This window comes from Oncorhynchus clarkii, chromosome 18, assembly GCF_045791955.1.
Source record: "Oncorhynchus clarkii lewisi isolate Uvic-CL-2024 chromosome 18, UVic_Ocla_1.0, whole genome shotgun sequence".
In the NCBI taxonomy this organism is placed as follows: domain Eukaryota; kingdom Metazoa; phylum Chordata; class Actinopteri; order Salmoniformes; family Salmonidae; genus Oncorhynchus; species Oncorhynchus clarkii.
In genome coordinates this window covers 66,055,804-66,063,742 of record NC_092164.1, presented here as the reverse complement: position 1 = coordinate 66,063,742, position 7,939 = coordinate 66,055,804, and the positions used below count along the sequence as shown (strand labels likewise).

General features: G+C 46.2%; 4 non-coding genes across 4 annotated transcripts; all 4 read left to right on the top strand.

Annotated features, from left to right (window-relative positions):
• The first annotated feature begins 615 nt into the window (after positions 1 to 615).
• Positions 616 to 703, top strand: trnay-gua (transfer RNA tyrosine (anticodon GUA)). The gene is given in 2 exon segments: positions 616 to 652; positions 668 to 703. It is a non-coding gene; the product is annotated as a tRNA-Tyr (tRNA).
• Positions 704 to 2,087: 1,384 nt separating this feature from the next.
• trnay-gua (transfer RNA tyrosine (anticodon GUA)) lies at positions 2,088 to 2,175 on the top strand. The gene is given in 2 exon segments: positions 2,088 to 2,124; positions 2,140 to 2,175. It is a non-coding gene; the product is annotated as a tRNA-Tyr (tRNA).
• Positions 2,176 to 5,032: 2,857 nt separating this feature from the next.
• On the top strand, positions 5,033 to 5,120 carry trnay-gua (transfer RNA tyrosine (anticodon GUA)). Its single transcript is given in 2 exon segments — positions 5,033 to 5,069; positions 5,085 to 5,120. It is a non-coding gene; the product is annotated as a tRNA-Tyr (tRNA).
• A 1,385-nt stretch (positions 5,121 to 6,505) lies between these two features.
• On the top strand, positions 6,506 to 6,593 carry trnay-gua (transfer RNA tyrosine (anticodon GUA)). The gene is given in 2 exon segments: positions 6,506 to 6,542; positions 6,558 to 6,593. It is a non-coding gene; the product is annotated as a tRNA-Tyr (tRNA).
• Positions 6,594 to 7,939: the final 1,346 nt, after the last annotated feature.

The window sequence follows — 7,939 nt, the reverse complement described above, 5'->3', positions numbered from 1 at the left end:
CACTTGAAACTGGAGCAGCAGCACAACCAGGTGGAATGGGTATAGCAAGAAGTCATCAGGCCAGGTTGACTGGAGGCATGGTCCTGGGGCTCAGGTCCTCAGAGAGAGAGAAAGACAGAGCGAGAAAGAGAGAGAGCAGAAATAAATAGACAAAGGACACCGGATAAGACAGGAGAAATACTCTAGCTATAACAGACTGACCCCAGCCCCCCGACACACAAACTACTGCAGCATAAATACTGGAGGCTGAGACAGGAGGGGTCGGGAGAAACTGTGGCCCCGTCCGACGATACCCCCGGTCAGGGCCTAACAGGCAGGATATAACCCCACACACTTTGCCAAAGCACAGCCCCCACACCACTAGAGCGATATCTTCAACCACCGACTTACCATCCTGAGACAAGGGCAAAAAAAGCATTCATTACCCTCGGATCACTTTTTCACTATCCCCAAATGCAACTACTGGCATTCTAAGGGGATGTAGCTCAGCGCAAGAGCGAATGCTTTGCATGTATGAGGACATCAGATCAATCCCCTGCATCTCCATGAAACCACCACACTAAGCAGATTATAGATCATATTTTAAGAAGGAACATATGAACATATACTTGTCCACCTTCGATAGCTCAGTTGGTAGAGCGGAGGACTGTAGGTGATAATTGTAGCAATCCTTAGGTCGCTGGTTCAAATCCGGCTCGAAGGAATGTATTTTTTCTTGTGGCTTGCTCCAACTTTTGACAGCAGTGCACTTTGACTTGTGTTTGACAAACATATTATCTTTCCCTGAGATCGCCAAATTCATAACTTGTTGACCTTCCATAGGACAGTTGGTAAAGTCGCGGAGTGTATTTGAAATTGCAACAATCCTTATGTCACTGGCTCACACTGGCTCAAAGGAGGATAACTTTTTCAGCGGTTTTTGACAGCAGTGCACTTTAACTTGACAATCAAATCAATCAAATATTTTTATAAAGTCCTTCTTTCATCAGCTGATGTCACAAAGTGCTGTACAGAAACCCAGCCTAATACCCCAAACAGCAAGCAATGCAGGTGTAGAAGCACGTGGCTAGGAAAAACTCCCTAGAAAGGCCAAAACCTAGGAAAAAACCTAGAGAGGAACCAGGCTGTGAGGGGTGGCCAGTCATCGTCTGGCTGTTCCGGGTATCGATTATAACAAAACATGGCCAAGATGTTCAAATGTTCATAGATGACCAGTAGGGTCAAAAAATAATAATCACAGTGGTTGTTGAGGGTGCAACAGGTCAGCACATCAGAAGTAAATGTCAGTTGGCTTTTCATAGCTGATTATTCAGAGTATCTCTACCACACCTGCTGTCTCTAGAGAGTTTAAAACAACAGGTCTGGGACAGGTGGCACGTCCGGTGAACCGGTCAGGGTTCCATAGCCGCAGGCAGAACACTTGAAACTGGAGCAGCAGCACAACCAGGTGGACTGGGGACAGCAAGGAGTCATCAGGCCGGGAAGACCTGAAGCATGGTCTTAGGGCTCAGGTCCTTCTCCAAGAGAAAGAAAGAGCAAAGAAGAGAGAAAGAGAGAGAGAATTAGAGAGAGCATGCATAAATAGACACAGGACACCGGATAAGACAGGAGAAATACTCTAGCTATAACAGACTGACCCCAGCCCCCCGACACACAAACTACTGCAGCATAAATACTGGAGGCTGAGACAGGAGGGGTCGGGAGAAACTGTGGCCCCGTCCGACGATACCCCCGGTCAGGTTCTAACAGGCAGGATATAACCCCACACACTTTGCCAAAGTACAGCCCCCACGCCACTAGAGCGATATCTTCAACCACCGACTTACCATCCTGAGACAAGGGCAAAAAAAGCATTCATTACCATCGGCTCACTTTTTCACTATCCCCAAATGCAACTACTGGCATTCTAAGGGGATGTAGCTCAGCGCAAGAGCGAATACTTTGCACGTATGAGGACATCGGATCAATCCCCTGCATCTCCATGAAACCACCACACTAAGCAGATTATAGATCATATTTTAAGAAGGAACATATGATCAGCTGAACTTCTTACCATCTAGGTCATGGCTTTAGGAATTACTTGTCCACCTTCGATAGCTCAGTTGGTAGAGTGGAGGACTGTAGGTGATAATTGTAGCAATCCTTAGGTCGCTGGTTCAAATCCGGCTCGAAGGAATGTATTTTTTCTTGTGGCTTGCTCCAACTTTTGACAGCAGTGCACTTTGACTTGTGTTTGACAAACATATTATCTTTCCCTGAGATCGCCAAATTCATAACTTGTTGACCTTCCATAGGACAGTTGGTAAAGTCGCGGAGTGTATTTGAAATTGCAACAATCCTTATGTCACTGGCTCACACTGGCTCAAAGGAGGATAACTTTTTCAGCGGTTTTTGACAGCAGTGTACTTTAACTTGACAATCAAATCAATCAAATATTTTTATAAAGTCCTTCTTTCATCAGCTGATGTCACAAAGTGCTGTACAGAAACCCAGCCTAATACCCCAAACAGCAAGCAATGCAGGTGTGGAAGCACGGTGGCTAGGAAAAACTCCCTAGAAAGGCCAAAACCTAGGAAAAAACCTAGAGAGGAACCAGGCTGTGAGGGGTGGCCAGTCATCGTCTGGCTGTTCCGGGTATCGATTATAACAAAACATGGCCAAGATGTTCAAATGTTCATAGATGACCAGTAGGGTCAAAAAATAATAATCACAGTGGTTGTTGAGGGTGCAACAGGTCAGCACATCAGAAGTAAATGTCAGTTGGCTTTTCATAGCTGATTATTCAGAGTATCTCTACCACACCTGCTGTCTCTAGAGAGTTTAAAACAACAGGTCTGGGACAGGTGGCACGTCCGGTGAACCGGTCAGGGTTCAGTAGCCGCAGGCAGAACACTTGAAACTGGAGCAGCAGCACAACCAGGTGGACTGGGGACAGCAAGGAGTCATCAGGCCGGGAAGACCTGAAGCATGGTCTTAGGGCTCAGGTCCTTCTCCAAGAGAAAGAAAGAGCAAAGAAGAGAGAAAGAGAGAGAGAATTAGAGAGAGCATGCATAAATAGACACAGGACACCGGATAAGACAGGAGAAATACTCTAGCTATAACAGACTGACCCCAGCCCCCCGACACACAAACTAATGCAGCATAAATACTGGAGGCTGAGACAGGAGGGGTCGGGAGAAACTGTGGCCCCGTCCGACGATACCCCCGGTCAGGTTCTAACAGGCAGGATATAACCCCACACACTTTGCCAAAGTACAGCCCCCACGCCACTTGAGCGATAACTTCAACCACCGACTTACCATCCTGAGACAAGGGCAAAAAAAGCATTCATTACCATCGGCTCACTTTTTCACTATCCCCAAATGCAACTACTGGCATTCTAAGGGGATGTAGCTCAGCGCAAGAGCGAATACTTTGCACGTATGAGGACATCGGATCAATCCCCTGCATCTCCATGAAACCACCACACTAAGCAGATTATAGATCATATTTTAAGAAGGAACATATGATCAGCTGAACTTCTTACCATCTAGGTCATGGCTTTAGGAATTACTTGTCCACCTTCGATAGCTCAGTTGGTAGGGTGGAGGACTGTAGGTGATAATTGTAGCAATCCTTAGGTCGCTGGTTCAAATCCGGCTCGAAGGAATGTATTTTTTCTTGTGGCTTGCTCCAACTTTTGACAGCAGTGCACTTTGACTTGTGTTTGACAAACATATTATCTTTCCCTGAGATCGCCAAATTCATAACTTGTTGACCTTCCATAGGACAGTTGGTAAAGTCGCGGAGTGTATTTGAAATTGCAACAATCCTTATGTCACTGGCTCACACTGGCTCAAAGGAGGATAACTTTTTCAGCGGTTTTTGACAGCAGTGCACTTTAACTTGACAATCAAATCAATCAAATATTTTTATAAAGTCCTTCTTTCATCAGCTGATGTCACAAAGTGCTGTACAGAAACCCAGCCTAATACCCCAAACAGCAAGCAATGCAGGTGTAGAAGCACGTGGCTAGGAAAAACTCCCTAGAAAGGCCAAAACCTAGGAAAAAACCTAGAGAGGAACCAGGCTGTGAGGGGTGGCCAGTCATCGTCTGGCTGTTCCGGGTATCGATTATAACAAAACATGGCCAAGATGTTCAAATGTTCATAGATGACCAGTAGGGTCAAAAAATAATAATCACAGTGGTTGTTGAGGGTGCAACAGGTCAGCACATCAGAAGTAAATGTCAGTTGGCTTTTCATAGCTGATTATTCAGAGTATCTCTACCACACCTGCTGTCTCTAGAGAGTTTAAAACAACAGGTCTGGGACAGGTGGCACGTCCGGTGAACCGGTCAGGGTTCCATAGCCGCAGGCAGAACACTTGAAACTGGAGCAGCAGCACAACCAGGTGGACTGGGGACAGCAAGGAGTCATCAGGCCGGGAAGACCTGAAGCATGGTCTTAGGGCTCAGGTCCTTCTCCAAGAGAAAGAAAGAGCAAAGAAGAGAGAAAGAGAGAGAGAATTAGAGAGAGCATGCATAAATAGACACAGGACACCGGATAAGACAGGAGAAATACTCTAGCTATAACAGACTGACCCCAGCCCCCCGACACACAAACTACTGCAGCATAAATACTGGAGGCTGAGACAGGAGGGGTCGGGAGAAACTGTGGCCCCGTCCGACGATACCCCCGGTCAGGTTCTAACAGGCAGGATATAACCCCACACACTTTGCCAAAGTACAGCCCCCACGCCACTAGAGCGATATCTTCAACCACCGACTTACCATCCTGAGACAAGGGCAAAAAAAGCATTCATTACCATCGGCTCACTTTTTCACTATCCCCAAATGCAACTACTGGCATTCTAAGGGGATGTAGCTCAGCGCAAGAGCGAATACTTTGCACGTATGAGGACATCGGATCAATCCCCTGCATCTCCATGAAACCACCACACTAAGCAGATTATAGATCATATTTTAAGAAGGAACATATGATCAGCTGAACTTCTTACCATCTAGGTCATGGCTTTAGGAATTACTTGTCCACCTTCGATAGCTCAGTTGGTAGAGTGGAGGACTGTAGGTGATAATTGTAGCAATCCTTAGGTCGCTGGTTCAAATCCGGCTCGAAGGAATGTATTTTTTCTTGTGGCTTGCTCCAACTTTTGACAGCAGTGCACTTTGACTTGTGTTTGACAAACATATTATCTTTCCCTGAGATCGCCAAATTCATAACTTGTTGACCTTCCATAGGACAGTTGGTAAAGTCGCGGAGTGTATTTGAAATTGCAACAATCCTTATGTCACTGGCTCACACTGGCTCAAAGGAGGATAACTTTTTCAGCGGTTTTTGACAGCAGTGTACTTTAACTTGACAATCAAATCAATCAAATATTTTTATAAAGTCCTTCTTTCATCAGCTGATGTCACAAAGTGCTGTACAGAAACCCAGCCTAATACCCCAAACAGCAAGCAATGCAGGTGTGGAAGCACGGTGGCTAGGAAAAACTCCCTAGAAAGGCCAAAACCTAGGAAAAAACCTAGAGAGGAACCAGGCTGTGAGGGGTGGCCAGTCATCGTCTGGCTGTTCCGGGTATCGATTATAACAAAACATGGCCAAGATGTTCAAATGTTCATAGATGACCAGTAGGGTCAAAAAATAATAATCACAGTGGTTGTTGAGGGTGCAACAGGTCAGCACATCAGAAGTAAATGTCAGTTGGCTTTTCATAGCTGATTATTCAGAGTATCTCTACCACACCTGCTGTCTCTAGAGAGTTTAAAACAACAGGTCTGGGACAGGTGGCACGTCCGGTGAACCGGTCAGGGTTCAGTAGCCGCAGGCAGAACACTTGAAACTGGAGCAGCAGCACAACCAGGTGGACTGGGGACAGCAAGGAGTCATCAGGCCGGGAAGACCTGAAGCATGGTCTTAGGGCTCAGGTCCTTCTCCAAGAGAAAGAAAGAGCAAAGAAGAGAGAAAGAGAGAGAGAATTAGAGAGAGCATGCATAAATAGACACAGGACACCGGATAAGACAGGAGAAATACTCTAGCTATAACAGACTGACCCCAGCCCCCCGACACACAAACTAATGCAGCATAAATACTGGAGGCTGAGACAGGAGGGGTCGGGAGAAACTGTGGCCCCGTCCGACGATACCCCCGGTCAGGTTCTAACAGGCAGGATATAACCCCACACACTTTGCCAAAGTACAGCCCCCACGCCACTTGAGCGATAACTTCAACCACCGACTTACCATCCTGAGACAAGGGCAAAAAAAGCATTCATTACCATCGGCTCACTTTTTCACTATCCCCAAATGCAACTACTGGCATTCTAAGGGGATGTAGCTCAGCGCAAGAGCGAATACTTTGCACGTATGAGGACATCGGATCAATCCCCTGCATCTCCATGAAACCACCACACTAAGCAGATTATAGATCATATTTTAAGAAGGAACATATGATCAGCTGAACTTCTTACCATCTAGGTCATGGCTTTAGGAATTACTTGTCCACCTTCGATAGCTCAGTTGGTAGAGCGGAGGACTGTAGGTGATAATTGTAGCAATCCTTAGGTCGCTGGTTCAAATCCGGCTCGAAGGAATGTATTTTTTCTTGTGGCTTGCTCCAACTTTTGACAGCAGTGCACTTTGACTTGTGTTTGACAAACATATTATCTTTCCCTGAGATCGCCAAATTCATAACTTGTTGACCTTCCATAGGACAGTTGGTAAAGTCGCGGAGTGTATTTGAAATTGCAACAATCCTTATGTCACTGGCTCACACTGGCTCAAAGGAGGATAACTTTTTCAGCGGTTTTTGACAGCAGTGCACTTTAACTTGACAATCAAATCAATCAAATATTTTTATAAAGTCCTTCTTTCATCAGCTGATGTCACAAAGTGCTGTACAGAAACCCAGCCTAATACCCCAAACAGCAAGCAATGCAGGTGTAGAAGCACGTGGCTAGGAAAAACTCCCTAGAAAGGCCAAAACCTAGGAAAAAACCTAGAGAGGAACCAGGCTGTGAGGGGTGGCCAGTCATCGTCTGGCTGTTCCGGGTATCGATTATAACAAAACATGGCCAAGATGTTCAAATGTTCATAGATGACCAGTAGGGTCAAAAAATAATAATCACAGTGGTTGTTGAGGGTGCAACAGGTCAGCACATCAGAAGTAAATGTCAGTTGGCTTTTCATAGCTGATTATTCAGAGTATCTCTACCACACCTGCTGTCTCTAGAGAGTTTAAAACAACAGGTCTGGGACAGGTGGCACGTCCGGTGAACCGGTCAGGGTTCCATAGCCGCAGGCAGAACACTTGAAACTGGAGCAGCAGCACAACCAGGTGGACTGGGGACAGCAAGGAGTCATCAGGCCGGGAAGACCTGAAGCATGGTCTTAGGGCTCAGGTCCTTCTCCAAGAGAAAGAAAGAGCAAAGAAGAGAGAAAGAGAGAGAGAATTAGAGAGAGCATGCATAAATAGACACAGGACACCGGATAAGACAGGAGAAATACTCTAGCTATAACAGACTGACCCCAGCCCCCCGACACACAAACTACTGCAGCATAAATACTGGAGGCCGAGACAGGAGGGGTCGGGAGAAACTGTGGCCCCTTCCGACGATACCCCCGGTCAGGTTCTAACAGGCAGGATATAACCCCACACACTTTGCCAAAGTACAGCCCCCACGCCACTAGAGCGATATCTTCAACCACCGACTTACCATCCTGAGACAAGGGCAAAAAAAGCATTCATTACCATCGGCTCACTTTTTCACTATCCCCAAATGCAACTACTGGCATTCTAAGGGGATGTAGCTCAGCGCAAGAGCGAATACTTTGCACGTATGAGGACATCGGATCAATCCCCTGCATCTCCATGAAACCACCACACTAAGCAGATTATAGATCATATTTTAAGAAGGAACATATGATCAGCTGAACTTC